The sequence below is a fragment of the Dermacentor albipictus genome, chromosome 3 (genome assembly GCF_038994185.2).
Source record: "Dermacentor albipictus isolate Rhodes 1998 colony chromosome 3, USDA_Dalb.pri_finalv2, whole genome shotgun sequence".
Taxonomy (NCBI): Eukaryota; Metazoa; Arthropoda; class Arachnida; order Ixodida; family Ixodidae; genus Dermacentor; species Dermacentor albipictus.
In genome coordinates, this window is record NC_091823.1 from 56,271,747 (window position 1) to 56,292,045 (window position 20,299).

General features: G+C 42.5%; 3 non-coding genes across 3 annotated transcripts; 2 read left to right on the top strand and 1 right to left on the bottom strand.

The window, feature by feature from the left end:
* The first annotated feature begins 583 nt into the window (after positions 1–583).
* Positions 584–655, top strand: TRNAR-UCU (transfer RNA arginine (anticodon UCU)). The gene has a single exon. It is a non-coding gene; the product is annotated as a tRNA-Arg (tRNA).
* A 13,583-nt stretch (positions 656–14,238) lies between these two features.
* On the bottom strand, positions 14,239–14,311 carry TRNAR-UCU (transfer RNA arginine (anticodon UCU)). Its single transcript has one exon. It is a non-coding gene; the product is annotated as a tRNA-Arg (tRNA).
* A 4,695-nt stretch (positions 14,312–19,006) lies between these two features.
* TRNAR-UCU (transfer RNA arginine (anticodon UCU)) lies at positions 19,007–19,079 on the top strand. Its single transcript has one exon. It is a non-coding gene; the product is annotated as a tRNA-Arg (tRNA).
* Positions 19,080–20,299: the final 1,220 nt, after the last annotated feature.

The following is a 20,299-nucleotide window of genomic DNA, read 5'->3' on the forward strand; positions in this document are numbered from 1 at the left end:
TTATAATATTTTCTGCACTAATAACCAAGGTAAGTAAGAGAAAAAAAATAAAGATATGACATTGAGCTTGCACAGCTGGCAGAAACATAGGTATATATGCACTTCAAAGTTCATAATTGAGAGAGACGGCACGTAGCAAGAAGAAAAAAAAAGTGGAGAGTGATTTCTTGGACGTAATTTTGATTAACGTGGTAAACCGGCATGGCAGGCTGTCCTTTCTGACTATGGTGCCAGGAGTCCGAAGGTACTGCCCAGAGCAATGCTTGCGTTCTTGCGCTCTCGTTTAAAAATTCAGTGTCAGGACGATTCCTCTCCCGCATACATGTAATAAGCTTTTAATTTGCTCATGCCTACCATACGCCTGCATTGTCGTGCCTAGATGTACACCGCATTTAAAATATCACGGCACAAAGCCGAATATGAATAGCTATAGCACAACCTACATGACTAATTACCCAATAATATATTCCAATTTCATGCAGGCAGGCATGTTTCGTGGTTAAACACGGCATCACTACGTGTTCGAGTACAATGATGTGTGTCTTTTGTTAAAAGACGATTTTTCTTAGGAGATGCACATGCAGTCTCTGTGGCGCAGTGGATAGCGCGTTGGACTTCTAATCCAAAGGTCCCGGGTTCGAATCCCGCAGAGATGTTGGGTGCGCATGTTTAATCATGCGCCTCTGTAAGTTGTTTCAAATCAACTATTACTTTTTTAGTTGTTTGACGTTTACAAGCAGTATAAATGTTGACGCAGTTGTGTAACTCTGGGTCGTGAGTTAATCATTCTTTTGTGGTGCCTAATATATTACAGCGAAACTATTTGCGGCTAGGCTTCCATGCATTTTTCGCGTCCCTCAACAAATATGTGTGAGCGAAAACTATCATCAGCAATGACTCGTACCACTGCTCGCTCGTTCATCGTCGTCATCTTCCACAGCTGACTCCAGTGCCACTCATAATGCTAGCTGTCCCAACTGCCCCTCCATATGCTGAGACGCTGACGGCATTAGCCCACAGCCAGTCCGTGTGGTCCTTCCGCCCTCAAAATCTTTGCCTCAGAGTATCGCGAAATGAAAACACGAATGTATTTAGCAAATGTATCACACGAATGAAGGTGAATGGGTAAAAATAAATGTGTGTGCGTACCTTTCGTCATAATGACCACCAATCAAGACAGTAAATGCGTTCTTGCCTTTGTTCAAATTCCTCTTTGTCGCGTGCTAAAACGCTTCGCTGGCCGTCCACCTTCACAGAGTGCTCATGATTTTTGGCAAATATGCCCACTGCGCCGTTTTCAGTTCTAAGGAAGCAAATAAATAAAAAGAATACTATAAATACGAAGTGCATCTTTTCACATATCGACAAAGTTCTACATATAATATTTTTGCCAATGGTTTGAAATTCTGTACCGGTTATTCATGTGACGTCAAACCGCACGTGCTGTAAATGTAAAGTGATGCAAATACATCAGTGCAGAATGCATCCACTATTGATACATCCTTCCGGTGTTGTATATCGCACCGAAAACAAAGAAACAAACACAGCGACACTACGTGTAAAGTCGTTTATGTGGCTCGCAAAAGCACCCATTCATGTCATAGGAGAGGCTCTCCTGTGCGAACTATGGCATCGTTTCATGTTTTATGATCACAGGGAGAAATCGTAACGCATGTTGCCCCCATGGTTATCCGCCATTTAGGGTTGACCCCATTGGCTGCATTATCTTCAAGTCTACCAAAGGTCGCACGTTACAGCAAGCATATTTTTACAGCAACACATAGGACATTTGCAAACAGGTCGTCGTATAGAGAAATGCAGCAGCATTATGAATAAGTGAGAGAAACAAAAAGGGAAGGGAAGGAAACAAATAATGATTCAGTCACCGCGAACACATTCACAGAGGGATGTCAGCAGTCACAAGCACTCGTACTGTCAAGTGAGCTTCAGAAAGTGCACAATTCCATTTGTGGCATTGTGCATGTAACAACACATCGGCCATGGTGGCAGGATATTTTTTGCGAGAGCGCGCATTTATTCCGCTGGGCCCCTGAAACGGCATGTCGTCGGAAGAAGTGGACACATGGTGCCCAACGAAATGACGAAGTAACTTTGGCGGTCTTCCGGCATTGAAGCGCTAGGCCAACGCCGCAGGCAGCAAGGAGATGATGCAAGCTGCTCGCGGTTGGGACCGGCGGTGACTTCAGATACGTGACCAAAGGCGGGGGGGGGGGGGGGGGTCGAAGTTTATGACACAGAAAATCTTTTTCCAGCCAGTTTCAGTTTCAAAGAGCCTGCCAAGGGGAACTAATTGTTCGCGTAGCTCCCACATGAAATCCGCTATTCAAAATAAAACCTTGGCTTAGGTAGTGTCGAGGACGGGCCACAAAGTACTCATTTGCTGTAGCCACCTATTGTTGATAACTAGAAAGTTAATTACGATAACTTCGCTAATTACGCACGTAATTTCGGTAATTGTTCTGTATCTAGAAGTTACCAATCCATACACTCGAATGGTAAACATAACGTTACCATGATTTATATATTTCTAATTTTAAAAATTTGGTGCAGCTAAATAAAAACCCCCTGTATAAGCACCCGCTGATGTTCTTGGTAAGCCGATCACGCAGCTTCATCTGCGCTTCGTTGACAATTCCGCAGTGGCTCGGCAACCATCGAAATACAATGTCGTGTCCTTTCTCGACTGCTTGGTGATGCACGTGCCTTATTTCGTAAGCCAGCTACTCGTGTAACCCATGACTTAGGACAACCTGCTGAGATTGAAGGGCTGCTTCCCAATTGCAGAAAACGGCCCAATTATTTCGTGGTTGCTGGAGCACGTAATTGATTGCACCTTGAATTTTGCTTAGAAATTTCGTTATCAGCATTATTATCCTAACATAACTTATCCCTAGAATTAATTTGCTTTCCCAGAGAGTTACTATAAACTATTCTTTTAAGTACTTACGCCAGAATCCTAAAGATCTTGTTTTGGCGCAGTGTCACAACAGTGCACGGCTACAAATCACTGTCGCTGTCAAGTACGCTTTCCACTAGCTTGCACAACGTGGGCGTTGCTCATTACTCGTTGCAGGCAACGCAGGCGTCTAGAGTCATATTGCGAGTGTACACGTTCTCGAGACAATACTGCGAAAAACAATCTCGGAGTGACAAATACGCAAAACAAAAGTAAAAGAATGGCACTCTCACTTTACTGGTTTCGGTGAGCGTAAGATAGACCGTGGAGAACGTCAATCATGAGACGCAATGCACGACTCATTGTTAGTTGCTATGGGAGCAATACGACCCCAGCATCATTAAGGTTTATCGGAGGCACAGGACCTAAATTGCACCCTCAAGGGTTCCTTTCTTCGTTTCTTTGTTTCTTTCGCAAACCCCAGGCGAGGGTCAAGCTACCCTAAGTAGACTGTTGCATGCCAATCTTGATGAAAATTAATCCCTTTCAAGAACCGCGTTTATATGTTACGCCTTTTTGTCTCGTTCTCTTGGCAGACATTTCATTTTTGTCAATAAACGGCATATTTAACACATGTCCTGACAGCTTCAATCAAAGAAATGATACTGAACGGTCACGATACTTCAAAGGGCTTTGGACGTCGAGCAAGTTTCTGGACGCTTTCAAGCAGAATTATATATCTGTATGTGTACATGTCTTTAGTTGTAGAGTCACTATGTCCCAATTATTGTTCTCCATTCATTTCTGACAAAGGAGATTTTTACGACTTCCCACACATTCTGAGCATGGCGTAGCCAAAATTGCCTCGGTTTTCTTCACTAGTATCTCTAGGAGAAAGTAAGAGACAGGACTTGTGCTCTCACGGTACCTTGTGGTGGTTGCGGTGGTGGGCTTGCATTTTGGGTGATTATGAGTGAGGCTATGACAACGAATAGACAGATGTCCGAAAGCCCATTTTAAAGAGCGCAGAGATCTGCTTACCAGGCAGCTCTCTTTAAAGCATAAAAACAGGCAGACTTAACTCCAATTGACATTTACTTAAAGCGAAGCATTCGTGGTTCGATTCGCTCATGAACCACGTGCGTGTGTATATGAAGTGTGATTTTCTAGGTATAAATATTAGCATTAAAGAGCAGCACTTTATACGAAGACAATTTTTGGTGGCTATGAATTACATAAACACTGAATATTATATACACACATTTACATACAGTACATGATACATATATTATTTGGTAAAACTTGCATTGGTAATCCATAGTGTCGTGTTGCACTCGTGGTGTTTCTGGTGCAACTGCGGTTTGAAACGCTCAGAAGCATCTCAACACACTGGCTTGCCTGCGAGAAAAGGTATTCTATGCCGCTTGTCGAAGTGTGCATCCGTGACCTTCGGTGTTAAGAGGCCAGATACGTACAAAAAAGTGCCTCGAACTCAGCAAGAAAGCTTTGCTTTAAATACCCCCCCTAGTAAAACATCCTGTCGCATAAACAGCAAAGTCGAATGATTCTGAAAAAAAAAACTCCACAAATTTGTCAAATACAACGCATGTCCCAAGGCGAATGCTTCGGCATGTGTACCCTCACACTTCATTGAATATCAGTATGATTTTCATCCAGAATCAGTACGTCGTTCGCCGTCGTCACAAGTAAAGTGTTAGTTATTATGTTGAGGCTGATTCTATATACGGGCGCAAATGCAATATAGAAGGCCTAATATGATAGCTTTCCTGTCCAGTTGGTATGAACACAGCGGGTACTACTGTCGTTGAGTGTTTTCAATGGTCATAAACACGTACGCAGAAAACAAATTTGGGCTCTCAAGGTGGCTGGCTTATTCCCTGCTTAACCCTTACGTTTAACGGGTAATACAAAACCCTTGGCGGGGAAAAACGAAGTTTTTGTTGGCTTGTTTGTTTGTTTCTTTCTTTGTTCCTTTGTTTGTTTGACGACTTTTTGTGACGATTAGACGTTACGATTGGTGCGACCAGCGTCCGGAAAAGTGCGCAAAAAATAGTCGAATGTCTATTGAGGTCAAACTCATGGGTCAGCTATTTCGGCATGCACCAGGTAGTCGAATTAATAAACAGTTTTCAACTACGTCTTCTCTTAGTATAGCTGTAGTTTAAGCGCGCGTACAAAGTAATCATTTTATACGCCTTAAGGGTAATGTTGCTAAATACGGGGCCAACCAGCACTTTTAAGGCTGCGAAAAGGTTTACTATGCTTTGTGGCTGTAGAACATATTTGTTCACGTTGCGGTAAAAAGTAATCAATTACAGCTACAGCCATTTCATTCAGAAATGTTATTGATTATAGCTGCGAACTCCCGCCGCATGAAAAATGGACCAATTACTAAAATGTTATCAATTAACTTTACATTATTTTTTTCACACAGTTTGCAAACGTTTCACAAATATGGTAAACAAAACAAGCTGTCCTTGTTCTGTCAGTGTGTATTCTGCAAACCAAGTTGATAGGTTGTTTATCTCCTATAGCAACTGCTCTTCAATATTTTCATCCGTAATCTTTTCTGCTTTGCTTGCGAGGACATCAGGAGCGACACTCAAACCTTACTCGTTGTGTGAGCTCGATTGAATGTTGATATTGCAAGTTGCGAACACTGGAGAAGAAAATTATCTTACAAAAGTGAGGTGACGCCCGTTAGAGGCTGACTTGCCAAAAAAGTTACTGTTTACATATAATTTGTTACTGCAAAATTATAGTGAAGTTAACAAAGCAAAACAGAGTGATTTATCAATTACAAAACTATAGCGAAATTTTGTACGGTTAGGAGTAATTAATTACGTGTAATTTGTTAAACGCAACTATACTGCAGAATAAATGCTTAAGGGTTAGTTGCTATATCGTAGACGCTACACTAAATTGTGGCGGAATGGCATTTTCATATTAAACCCAAAGATCATTTAACGACAGTTGACACCGTCACTATTTTAGCCTATGGTTGCCATGGTGTCCTCTAAATGGTGTGCTTGGCATTCACTCAGGCTGGCCCGTAAAAAACTTAACGCAAACGCGCCATCCTCAAGACGGGTGCCCGCCGAATTTCTCATTCGAAGTTTGCTTTCAAGTGAAAGTTCGCGTACTGTCTGGTTGTCGAGATGCGTGGGCGTACAATACCCCCTCTGCTTCTTTGGGACAACCATTAGATGCCGGGTCCATTAGACCACCATCGTCATCAACACCAGGGACGCTGCTCACGGCGGCCGATTGCGAACTTCGTGTGCTGTAGTCTGGTGCCTCTCAGCTCCATAAATCAAAGCGGAAAGTGCGAACAGCCTGGCCTCTTCATTCAGATCTAACGTAGCATCGCAGCGTTCTCTAGATTGCGCTACCAGACCACGTAACTTAACTTATCTCTCCCAGCAGTGGCTCCATTGGGAACTCTCGGTATAGTCACGAGAAACCATTAGGATCGCCTATTTACCTACGTTCCTCGTTCTCGTTTCGCATTGACATGACTTTATGGTCTGTGGTTTGTTAGTATTCATGTAGCAAGATTTAAAATTTAAGCCACAGTACATTAAACAACGAAAGGTAGTATAGGCGCGTAGCTGTGACGACACTTTAAACTGCCCAATTTCAATAAATCACCAAGTGCGTGTCCTATGACGACATTGGCACCAAGGTCTCCCCGCGCAGCAGCCCCATGTTCTATAGCCATTAAGCCAAAGACCTACGTGTAGCCCGACAATGACCTCACCATTTCCTTCGTGTAAGCTAGCACTTTGAGGGGCTTGGCATGTGCGTCGCGTCACATAGCAACGATTTACTTGCAATAGTGAGGTATAGCCAGTTTCCTCCACCCTATACCTATAAGAGTAGCCAGCGTTTTGAAACGCCTTATAGTGTGCCCGGCGTCGCGCGTAGGACTACTACCGCACACAACACAAGCGAAACACACGCTTTCGACAATCTTTAAGGACATACGGCAAGTGACGCTAAAAAAAGGAATAAAATAGCAAGGGCAGAAAGAGAATGTGACAGCATGTGTTGTACCCTCCTCCTGTTTCTGTTTCTTGAGGTTCACTTGAAGGATATCGTACTAACAAAGCCGAATTTCTACCCTACTTCAAGCATAGCCGCGTGTATCGTTGTCAAGCCTGCGCTAGACACTCACAAACACACGCACAGGCAGATAAAAGCGCGCGCGCCCACGCACGCACGCACGCGCAGACGCACACACACAGACACAAAGACGCAAACATGCACGCACACATGCACAAGTGCGCACATGAGGCACACATTTACACGCCTACGGACCGCCAATGTAAGCTTACTTTGGCAATCATTTTCTTTGGTTCCTAGACATATTTTTTCCCATACCGCAGCCTTAGGAGTGTAAATTTTACATACGTGCTTTCACATGCTCTCAACCTGCTTCAGTTAAAAGCTATGTACATGCGCAAGGCTACTTCAAGTCGAAATATTTTTTTTTGTTTAATGTCTTCAAGAGAACCGCGTAACTGGGCAAGAAATCCAGCATCTTGCTCAGTCGAAATTCATTTTCATACGGACCTTCTGCTGAAAAAAAAGCTCTTCTGTTGGCGCTTACTCATAATGTATGTGTGTCAATGTTCTTAAACAAGCCTTCAGAAATTATTTTTAGGAATATATTGTTTTATCGATAGACCACGCAGGCGAAGATGCTGCGCTGTCGTTGTATCAGGCAGTTTGACGGGCAGTTTAGATATTAGGTAACCGAAACAACCGCAAAAAAGACGATGAAAAATTTCAAGCACAGTTCTATGGTCTAAGAAGCATCGCATCGTCTCCTGTAGAGCAACATAGGATGGCTGCTTGCTCTCCTAGGTAGCAAACAAAAAAAGAAAGAAGTAAAAGAAAGTGAAAAAGAAAAAAAAAGAAAAAACCCGCTTAAAATGTTGAGAAGGCCCTTTCCTCAAGTTGAACATGCTCTCATGGCGTTAACAAAGAGCCTTAACATTTCACATTCACTCATCGAGGCCGCATCGAGCCAGCATCTCGACTTCTACGTGGGTGCCCCTAGGATTTACCTCCCGTAAGCAGATCACATTGTTGTGTTACATAAGATATCATGTCCGGACCTAATATTGGTATGTCTAGCGCTGTTATTATCCCCATCACCGACACCGCAATCTCTACGCCTTCCATCCTCACTTAGTTTCTGCATATCTAAGTGCATCGACCGATGAGCACGACTTCTTTACAGAAATGAAAGCAAAAGTGAGACGGATTTTTCTTTACGACCATGACCGGGGGAGCGGGAGAAAAGTTAATGTCACATTTACTGCGCACTTTTTTTTACGTGTCTGGAAATCTTAAGGTTGAACGGACAGTGAGAACTTAGGCACGGAAAGCCGAAGACAGTTCATGAGGCCATATTAGGGAGGGGTCAAATAAGTTCCTTGCATCCTTAATTACAGTGAAGTCGCACTAACGGCGCTTCATCTCGTAATGTGATCGCTTAAAGGACATTCCAAAGCATAGGCTTCGTGGCAGAAAGTCTCCTCGGGGCGATTTCATCTTGAAAGGTTTAGCACAGGCTCCTGAGAAACCCGAAAAATCGCCGTTCAGAGTGTGCGAGCATTGGCGCTGAAAGGTCAACTATACATGCAGGTCAACGATTCCTGATGCCCCACAGATAATCTACATTCACTACAAGAAGTACCACTTTCTCAAAAGTAAAATATGTTTCAGACAGGTTTATTTGAGGACATCTAGCGCGAAACCTGGAAAATTCTTTCAAGTGCACAATAAAGTTCGCATCAACATGAACTAGAGATGTCGATTATTTGTTAAGCAATATCTGTCGACATGTTTTGCGACTTAGTAAGGAGGCAGGGAGGAGGAAAAGGAAGGAAGCAAAGGTAGGGAGGTCAACCAGACGTACGTCCGGTTTGCTACCCTACACAGGGGAAGGAGTTTTAGGGAAGAAAAGAAAGGAGAGGAAGGGAAGAAGGTACTATCGGTGTGAATACGGGCGGATGTCCACAACTTCACGCCTGTAATCAGCCCCTGAGGCCAATCACTTTCATGAAACGTAGCAGTGACCACGTCGCTTTGTAAGCCCGCGACGCATGGGGCCAATTTGTCAACTGTCTTTACCCAGTGGTGCAGCATTCTAAATTATCGGCAGGGCAGCTCAACAGAACATCGACAAAGAAGAGAAACAAATAAAATCGATATTCGCTACTGTCACCTTGTAGCTCGTTTAAGGGTCTTCAACTTGATAACTGGTCTTGTATTTTATTCATCTAGATGATGACATGCACAACGAAAAGATGCAGGCGGCACTTGGACAACATTTCATTCCGGTATCAGGAAAGGCACAAGAGCTGAAACTATGTCTTGAGCTTGCTGAATGATCTCATTTTAGGAGCGTCTCGTCAAAGACACCAAGAAGGCGAACCAAAAAAAAAGAAAGTTTAACTTCTTGAAGAAATAAACTACGGGCCAATTTCACTTACCAGCATTCCCTGTAAAAATTTAGGACATAGTTTGTTTTCTTGTCTGGATCACTTTCTTGAACCAAACATATTCATTTGCGCGCAACGCAGCTTCAGAAAGGCATAGTCTTATGAAACTCAATTAGTATCACTCGCACACAACCTGAGTGCCATTCGTCTTCGATTCCCCTTCGCAGATAACATATTTTTATGTTTTTCAAAGGCATTTGACAAGGTATGCTATGAAGTACAGCTACACAAACTTCATCTTCTAAATAAAGGTAGCAAGTTACTTACGTGATTTGAGTATTTTTCACCCAACCGCTCTCAGTGGGCTTCGGTTTACAACAATAGCTCAGAGCTCAGTGGTGTTCTCTCTTGCTTACTGGTAGAACGGATATTTTGCCTTTTTTCTTTCTTATTTATGTGAATGATTTGATGTGCTGCGTTTCCTCACATGGTCATTTGTTTGCTGACGACTGTGTAATCTTTCGGGAAATAATAACTGCGAACGATGTAGTTATCCTATAGTAAGATTGTAATGCTTTTTCGAGTTGCTGAAGAACATGGTGTATGAAACTAAACATTAACAAGTGTAAATTCATCTGAGCATCACGAATCCTTCGTAATAACATTCCCATAAACCCACTGACCCACTGACCTATTATTGGTCTTGAGCAGGGATCATATCTTGTTCACTTTCCCTGGAAATTTGCAACCAAGCTCATGGTTTTGTTATTTCTCTAAATACTTCCTCGCCTATAGAATAAAATGAGGAAGTTGTGTGAGTTACGTTAAAAGTTTAAGATTTACAGTGTGTGAAGAAATCTTTAATGAAAACTCAATTGTAAGTATTGCGTGCAGCCTCCAAGCCATGCCGAAGGAAGCAGACATTTATACAGCCAGCTTTGCTGTTGACAAGCTGGCCATAAAGCATAGGCAGTCAACTAGAAGTTACAAAGTGGTGTAAATATTATCCATAACTTAGTCGCAATATTTTGCATGTATAAAAAACGTCCGTGCTGTGCGTACATATATGAGCAGGGATATTTTTCTTCCTACATGAATGAGTTGCTGCCGAGTGCCATCAATAAAAGTCTATAGCACTTGCTGGGTTTAGGTGAGTTCACGAAGCACGTAATGTGCCAAGAAAAGTGTCCATAAATAAAAAGCACCTCAAATTAAAAAATATATTCTCTGGAAGTACGTAACGTGCCAAATCAAAGTTTAATTTCCAAAATAATTGTACATACCATTGGGAACGCACAAACAAAGTTGGTTAAAATTTACGTTTTATCCAAGACTTGGGCCGAGAGCTCGCGGGTCCGCATACAGATACAATTACACTATCGCCCTCACACGGTGCGGCGCACAGGTTACACATTCTTGCGTAAGAACAACTTCTACGAGGTACATGAATGTGCTTTTTCGCGAAGAATAATATTTGCAATTTTGAGCAATGTGGAGAGAAAGGACAATGCGGAGCCTCTTGGCGTTGTTTATTTAACTGAATATGAGAATAGACTAGCAATGGTCCGTCTATGCCGCAAAGATCTTAAATAAAGTCCATACAAGAACAAATGCGAAGAGAAAAGCGCGTAACTGCGTTACAAAGAATGTTATCGTTTCTGCAAACATAAAGGTTGGGGATGAATGAAATAATAATGATGCATTAGTATTTCATTATTTCGCCATCATAAGTTCTTAATATTAATTCATTCATGAAAATATTGCTGAAATATAATTATAGGAATTTTGTAGTCGTGCCAACAAAAATACGAATCTGAGTCGTCGCACACAACATCAAAAGGTGCTTACACAACATGATCCATAAATTAATCGTACTGGTGAAAGCCCAAAATATATGCAATGATAGCGTAATGAAGAGAGTGGTTCCAAAATTACTACACAATATCTTTGTGGGTTTAATGAAAAAATAAAAAAGATTGGCAAGAAACAAAAAATAAATGAACACATGCGATCAATCATTTAGTCTGTTATCCCGCTTAGCATGGGTTATAACTAAAAAAAAGCACTGTTTTAAGACCCCTCCGGTTTGAAGATGTATTGCGGAAATGCCCATAAGAGCTGCTGTTAAGCTTAACCTGAATTGACGGTTGCATCGCACTGCTTTAAGTGCATAAAGCAGCAGCATGACAGCTTCATGGCGGTTCAACTATAGAACAAGAAACACTCGAAGTTCGCCGTCATGACAAGTTGTACTGCACAATTTCTGTGGGATTAGTTCCGATTCTTCTACAGGCAGGAATTTCTAGTTATGCAATGACTATGTTAAGGGCAAATTTGCTTTTTTTCTCTAACGTTTAAGACTTTCTTAGACAAGTGTTTAGTACCATGCCCAATCTGTTCCCGTAAATTCAAAGGCGTTCTCTGAAATACCACGGCTACAGAAACAGTTAAAAGGCTTTCAGAAAGATGAAGGGGCTCGGGAGTATATAAAACAATACACTACGCTCATAATATTGCGATTGTTTCTAGAGTGAATTGACTTCAAAAGACAGAGACTTTGTATTTGTATTTCACTTTGTATTTAACAACCTGTAGAAGCTACTAAAAACACGGGGAAGGCGGGAGATTGAAATTCAAGATGATGAGCAAAACAAGAACAAGGTAAAAGCGGGAGCCAACGTTACGACAAGTGGACTTGCCTTTTTGTAGGAATTGTCTTGAAAAAGAGAAGTACACTTGTCGAAACGCTGGCTGCCGCTTTTACTTTGTTCTCATTTTGCTCATCATATAGAAGCTACAGTTGTTTAACTACGCCGTACAGCACTTTCCCGAAGTTTCGAAGCTAGATTTTTGCGGCGTTTTGTGTCGAGCACTCTATGGCACGGCGCTTCGAATAGTTCGTAAGAGTGAAGAACCCTGCCATGTATTCTGTTTTATTCTTAATTATAAACGAATGTTCCAAGAAGACCTCCACACGCGGCCAAGGTAATCGCAGTCACACACTGACTGGTTTCAAAATCTCAAAAACGCTGGTGTGCGAATCCTAATAGTAACTGCTTGCGACGAAGTTCACCATTGCGAGCCTAATTTAAATCACCACAGCTTGGTGGAAAGCCCTGATCGCATTTCCCAATCAGAAGACTCACGAAAAAAAAAGCTTCAATGCCCACGATGAACTGTTGAGCAAACCGGCCAGTTTTATAAAGGTGCACAGTAATACTTCAGGGTGGAGTAAAATTCCGTAAGGAACTACGCATCAGCCCATAAGTTGATAACTTCAGTAACAATTAGCTTACTGCCTTCAGCCTAAGAAAAAAAGTTTTTTTGCTCGATGGCACGTGTTTTGCTTCTATAAGTTCTGGTGTCTTCATTTTGAGGGAATCCGAGAGAGTCGTGATAGCTATAACATAGGCAACAAGACAAAACTAAAACGACAAAGTATAAAGTAGAGAAGAACTGAACCATCGCACAAGAACGCAGCAACAGCACACGAAGCAGAAAAAAAAGTGCACTCACTTCCACAGCAAGGCGATGTCTAACTATTGTAGGGTGCCTCAGGAAATTTTAACAAAAGATCACATTGTTATCGGAGCAAACACCCTTTTTATCAATAGTTAGCACAGCAATATAATAAACATTCTTTCAACGTGGCACGCTTACTCGTTTCAGCCCATATGTGCCCATGAACGAATTATTCCTGAGCTATGTACTCAAGCAGCGTGAGTTCGTAATAATCCGATTGTGTGCTTTGTTTTTCATAAATAAATAAGGCATACATGATTTCAGCTTCCCGTTTAGCTCGCATGCACATATTGGCGGTTTTCTCTAAAGCGCTGCGTGAAGCTGGTTAATGCTCGTACGAAGGCAGTTTTATATAGGCTTTTGAAATAAGCCTATATTAACAAAATTTGGCAGTTATTTTCACTTTGTACAAGCACTGCATGTGCCTTTCAGTGCGTGCATGGATGCACATATGTGAGAAGAAACTGCCACGTTGTTTCAAACCTTGTCTTTTCAACGCCCTCAAAAGGTGAGCCACGATGCAGCCACCATAAAATCTTGGGATTTAACCTGCCGTTTTATCATCACCTTCACAATAACACCACGCTTGTTAAGATTTTTTCCGCTACTTTTACCCAGCAGCAAAAGGAGGCGTTAACCACCGTGGTTGCATAGTGGCAATGATGCTGGGCTGCTAAGCACAAGGTCGCGGCATCGTATACCGGCCACAGCGGCCACGTTTTGGTGGGGGGCGAAAACACTTTTGTACTTAGATGCTATTTAGATACACGTTACAGAACCACAGGTGGTGCAAGTTTCCGGAGTCCCCCCAACGGCGTGCCTCATAACAAGATCGTGGTTTTGGCACGTAAAGCCTTATAATGTTATTTTATAGATGGCAGTGCTTTAACGGTCGTGGCACCCACCTTGGGTAAATAGGCATGACATGTAATAGGCGTGACAGGCATGACATTGAAAACTGCGAAGAAAATAAAAAAAAATTCCGCTAGTTTTTCACGGCAAAAGTCAGCGAATAGAAAGCAGGCGTAGCTGGCCCACAAGACATAAACTTCGATTAATTGGCCAGTCAAGAATTAAATCATTCGCCGCCCTGTCATTACAGAGTCGCTTAGAAGTAAAATATGTAAGCAGTCTTAATAGAAGAAAGAAGTTTCCTTTGCCACAATGTACTACCTAATCTCCCTCCGTCTTGACGTTATTATTCGCCATACTGACACCAAATTGGTGATATTGACCTTGCTGTGTCCGGCTCCTATTGGTAATGGTGCCTCTGTAACCCCCATACTCTGCTTATAAAAGGAACAGCCTATGCAAAACAAGCCGCATCCCTGCCGGGATTCGAACCCGGGACCTTTGGATTAGAAGTCCAACGCGCTATCCACTGCGCCACAGAGACTTGAACGTGAGAGCTTGGCTTGAACAACGTTAAAGCCCTTAAAAGAGAGAGAGAGAGAGAAAGAAAGATGAAGAGGAAAGGCAGGGAGGTTAACCAGATATCAGTCTCCATCTTGCTACCCTTCACTGGGGATGGGAGATAGGGGTTTAGAAAGAGGACAGAGAGGAAAGCGTTAAAAAACACGCCCACACGGAGGCACACACACACAGAAGGCGTTCTAGTTAAAGACGTTCACAAAGGCCGGTAGATCGCAAAAAGCGTAATAGTGCTTGCAAGGCTTTCTTCTGTGACGGTAGGTCCTTTCGATGGTGTAAAATTCTTCTTTTTCGATAGCGGTTGGTCGTCGAGCTGTTCAAGTTCGTGGCGAAGGCATTACCTCTGTGGATTGTACTGCGGGCAGGTGCAGAAAATATGGTCAATCGATTCTTCATGGCCGTAGTGGTCACAGGTTGAGGTATAGGTTATCCCTATGCGGAATGCGTAGGCTTTGGTAAAGGCAACGCCCAACCACAGTCCATATAGAAGCGTGGCGTCTCTGCGGCGAAGCGGTAATGGCGCTCGAAGACTTAATGTGGGATCAAGGGAGCACACTCGCGTATTTCTTAAATGTGGCTCATTCCATTGCGACGCGGTGCACTGCCGAGCAAGTGGCGGAGCTTCCGTGCTGCGTCAGGCTAGATTCTATGCTCATTTTCCGAGATCATAGAAATCTTGACAGCTTTTTAACCGTTTTTTCGGCGGTTTAAACGTATTGGTTGGTGACCATCTGGTCGATACTTCAGTAAAAACTTTGTTACACGGCTGGAAGAATAAAGGAATTCTGATGTGTGAGGTACTTCAATCACGGAAATACGTGTGGACGTTACTGCCTCCACAATGAAAGGCAGGGACCATTACTTAACATCGGAGGCATTACTAGCAGAGCGCACAGCATTGCACCACATAGCTTGATAGCCGCTGTGCTTGCTAAAGAAAAAAAAATGCCCACGTCATCGAACGACCTTGTCTCAGCTCAGGAATTTTGAACGGGTCGATAATCTAATATAAACTCCTAAACGTGCAGACCGTCAGATGCGCAATTAGAACGTAGGACTTAAGTCTTTGGAAGGTTGAATCTTTCAAAATACATTTTGCAGACATCTATTGACACCCTCCTACTATAGAATAAGGGGCACTAAAGCACTTAAATACCTGAAGGGATGTTTCTTTATCAGCAACATTTTTTGTTCTAATCATTGAAAGTAGCTGGATTAGTACCACGCTGTACGTATCCGCTATATGTTGCATCCAGACGCCAGCTATATTCGAACACCGATGCGTAACCATGCCGACACCGTTTTCTTGGCTTTTATTCATTTGATAAGTTTGAGAATGTTCAATTTCTCTTCTATGTAGGGGAATAGACCGAGAACAAAGAAGTTCAAGGCGAAACGAAATGTACCATGTAGTTATAAATAATTCAAGTAGAAGAAACACAGAACTATCTTGCAGTTACATATGTCCCCTTGCCTTAGACCCCCTGGTCAGCTTGGACTAGCCGAAAATCTATCCTGCGGTGGGACACGCATGCTCCCCCCCCCCCCCTCACGTGTCTGGTCCCTTAGTCACAATCGTCCTCGGCTGTAGGAAGCCTCCTTCTGGAGTCGTCGGGTAGTGGCGGTCCAAACACCAGCCATCACTTCTGCTTTGAGTAAATTCCACGTGAAGACGAAGTCCAGTGCCTGAAGTGCTCTGCTCTTGCGGCGGCAGCGGAGTTCCGCCATCTACATTGGACATGCCCTGGGACAGACAGTCCGAGAAAGGCTATTAAGAGGTGTTAACTTAACAACTAACCAATCTGCAGACTATGAAGGATGGATCATAGCGAATACGTTCTATAAGTAACTTTTGTTGTATCTGCATAAAATTGTCCTTCGCGGCTACCCTTAATTTCAACCTAAAGTTATTCCGTGGGGCCACTCGAGCGAATAAAGAAAAAAAAAGATGATGTTTTGTACTTCTTATTCTTGCAAATGCAGTTGCGATTATCTTATCGTGAAGAATAGGCATACAGTTGCTCACGGCGCCAAGCTACTGGAATGAATTGAGTTGCTTATGCAACGTGGAAGACATCCCCCCTTTTCCAGTTTCAGTTTCAGTTTCAGTTTATTGAGCGTTTGAAATATTTTACAGAAGTAACTCTAGGAGGTCCCATAGTCAAAGACTGAGGAGGGACCTCCAACAAAAGATACATAGAAAAAGTTTGCTTAATGCGGTTAACAACAGCAGTAGCTATCCTAGGAAGAGAAAGTATTAACAAACAAAGTCGAGTCATAGTAATAACAACAAAGTATAAACACGAAAAGCAGATCCAAGGAGTATTATTCGACATACAGAAGCGTAAAAAATATACAACACAATCACTTCCCCAAGAAGTGGTGACGAATTTTCCTCTTAAATAAATGAATGGAAGGAGATGATTTAATGGAGGGTGGTAGCGAAGTCCATATTGATGTTGCCAAAAAGTTCGCAGTAAGTTTGCCGTAGTTAGTCCTTGGTTTTGGTAGGAGGTAGTTATTATGGTGTGAAAATCGAGTGCCAGTGAAATGGGGGGTTTGGTCTTTTGATATCAACGAAATTGGTAATTCTCCTCGACAAAATTTATACGTCAGGACACTAAGACAACATTTATTTAAATCCACTACGGACAAAATATTATATGTGCGGAGTAATGGCAGAGCACTACATGAAAATGGCTAATAAATAGTGGGTATGGAAAGTGGGTATGGAAAGTTGGTATGGAAGTAAATGGAAAGTAAATAGTGGGTATTGACTCAAGCTACATCAGTTTCAGCAGGTGAAGATAGTCACGCTTGTTAGGCCAGGGAGCATTAATCAAATTCAAAGAACCCGTGTAGTGAGGACACTTTGTACTTTTCATTAACATTTAGCTTCATGTGCAGACACTCACAAGAAAGCAAAAGCAATAGAACCTACGATTCCTACAGTTTCGCCAACAACACTATTGCTCTCTCTTGGCGCTTTGGGAGAAAGAGCGTACTTCCGAGACGCTATGGGCTAATATATTGTAGTAACGTGGCTTAGATTTATGATACGTAATTCTACCACAAAAAATATACGTTTAAAAATTCAGAGTTCAGTATTTCGGGCAGTATATAGCATGCGCTATCCAAGTCGTTACTCTTCGTCGCCATCGTGGCTCTCAATGAATAGACCCAAGAAACCCCGGTTGGAGTGACCTTTGAAAACGGCCTGTCCTCTTGCATTAGCAGAGTAAAACGCTTAGTGCTTCTGACAACATTTTTTCCTCTCGCTTTCCTCCTGTCAGAGAGATAAAGGAACTACGTGGATGATCCGCTCTTCCGAAAGCGTCTAAACGCGCTTCACCTTTGTTGTTTTTGCAGCCTCGCATTGGCCCCGTGAATTTTGAGAAACAACAAAATACTGAGTGAAATTGTGGTACTACGACTCGCGCACGTTGCGAACATTTAACGCTCATTTAACCCTGTCTATTCAAAGGAATAGGCAAAGAAGGGTGAAAGCAACTATTAAAAAGCGTCCGGACTGCCCGGCGCAGTTCTTGGCACAGTAAGTTTCTTTCGCAGAACGTCATACTGCTACAAATATTGCTTCTACTGATTAAGAAATCTAGAAATGTGAACCCCCAGGCGTAAACCGTAATTTTATATTCAGCCCAATGATCCCTGTATTTTTTTTCCTCAATGAGATTATTCCAGGCAAATATACAGGCTCAGCCTTTTTAGCCCAGGTTATCATTAGAGCACAGACTGGCCAGTTACCACACTGCACTTTTGGACAATAATTTTCTTGCAATGAAACTACACGGTTATTTAGGAGTAACACCGCATACAATATTTTTCTTTTCATATTGAGTTCTATGCTTAGTGATTTCTTCACTGGCCCTCGTTGTTTTATTTGCCCTTACCTTTGGAAAAGTCTTCAAATATTTGTCGGAGAATGAACATGATCGCATAGGACTGTTTTACTTAAACTCAATATGCCATGGCAGTCAGTTTAATTGAAAGAAAAAACTTTATCGGGTTTTGTCACTATATCACTTTTCAGTTAATGCAGTCGGTAGGCTTACATTGAATAAGCGCCCAATCAGGACGAAGAGGTTACCTGTTGGTTCAGCCGTTATGGTGGTTGCGTATAGTTGAATTATTTTAACTCGTAAGGGGGCTTATTGGTATTTGGTTTATTTTAAGTCATCTCGACTTGTGTTGGCGACTATTGTGTATCAGTTGAAAACTGAAAGTGAAAACGTAGTGGGAAGATCATTATGCCCCTAGCTCCAATTACAGGCCGGCTGAGTAGTTCACTTTTGAATACAACGTTGTGTACCACCAGTACGGCCATATTTAAGGCGCATTATAAGTTCTTTTGTCTACGTGGTATTTTTTTCGCGGTATTTTCGATATCTTTTGTTATGTAGCAATAGGCTATCAGTAAAACATTTGTCTGCTAGAAGGACTGCCTTTTTCAGATTCTCCACGTATTCTTTGTACGCGGTTCAATTTTAAACACACATTGTGTGCTTTACGTTAATTGTGCAGACAATCACCAGTAAGGGAAAGCTAAAGCTCCCCTTGTGGGATGATGAGACACAGGTAATCACTTATCTTGTGTATCTTGAGAGCTTTAACGTTGTTCAAGGCAAGCTCTCACGTTGAAGTCTCTGTGGCGCAGTGGATAGCGCGTTGGACTTCTAATCCAAAGGCCCCGGGTTCGAATCCCGGCAGGGATGTAACTTCTTTTGCATAGGCTGTTCCTTTTATATGAAGCGTATGGGCGTTTCATGCTCTGCAGCACATCACTGCCAACTGGCGACCTGCCAACGTTTAACTGTCTGCTTCATCTGTGTGTGTCTCACTTGTGCCCATCTTCTGATAGCTACGTTTCAGTAACTTGGCAACAAGTTCTACGATCTACAGGCTGTCTAATAGTGGTGTGTTCATTTCAGCAACGAGAGCCAGAAGCTGTTTGAATAACATTGTGTTTTGTACAGGGACATGCGTAAGGTAACGTACGTTTTTTTTTATTCATTCACTTAGCGTAGCAGGTGGCTTTGAGGTTTCAGCATTTCTAAGTTTGATCCGTTTAATAGAAATTTATAAAGTTCGGGAACACATGCCGCAGGCATTCGAAATATGAATCAGGAAGCAGTGCGTATTGAAGGGAAAGATAGTGTGCAAGAAAAAGTTGGAAAGTTTATCTGACGTGAGGGTTAGAACAAGTAATTCCCCTTCACCAACGAGCACGCAAGAAGCAGACGTTTCCGCAACACACTCCTCAGATCAGTTTTGACATCTCGCAGCTTCTACTTAGAGGCATATCGTAATTTATTTCCTACTTTTTATACAATAAACTAAAGGAATTAGTGCGTGTTTCAGCGTTGCGCACTCCAAACTGCGCTGTTGTCATGTGTTTCCTACGTAGCAAGCCTTGAGTAGATGCAGCGCATCTTTTTGTGAATGGATACTCTTACTCAAAATAAAGTCACACTGTGATGCAAGCTGTAGCTGGCGTCCGCTTATCTTAAGCGCAATTATGGCACAGCTAGTGTCTCTCTGTATGATTTGTCATTCACGGCAAAGTGCACCATTCCGATTTTACGGGAAAGCCTTATGACCGCTTTGGCTTTTCCAGCCGTTATGTTCATAAATTTCTCAACCATTTTCCTGACTCTTAGGGTATGTCTCATGCCGTTTCTTATTTTTTTCGTATATACCAATAACTTCTTTCCATGGTGATTCATGAACAAATGAGCTATCGTCGGCCTAGAAGGCAGTGAACGCACTTTAGCGCGTTTAAGGGCGACAGGGCTATGTGGAAGCCTGTGTCTACATGGCGCTCACGATGGGCTTTTTTAATTCTGCGCATCTCTTCCCCAGCATAGAATAGCTGGAGGAAATAAGCGAGACAATCTTCTTTTAGTTCACGTGCGTGTTCTCGCCCTTTTTCTAT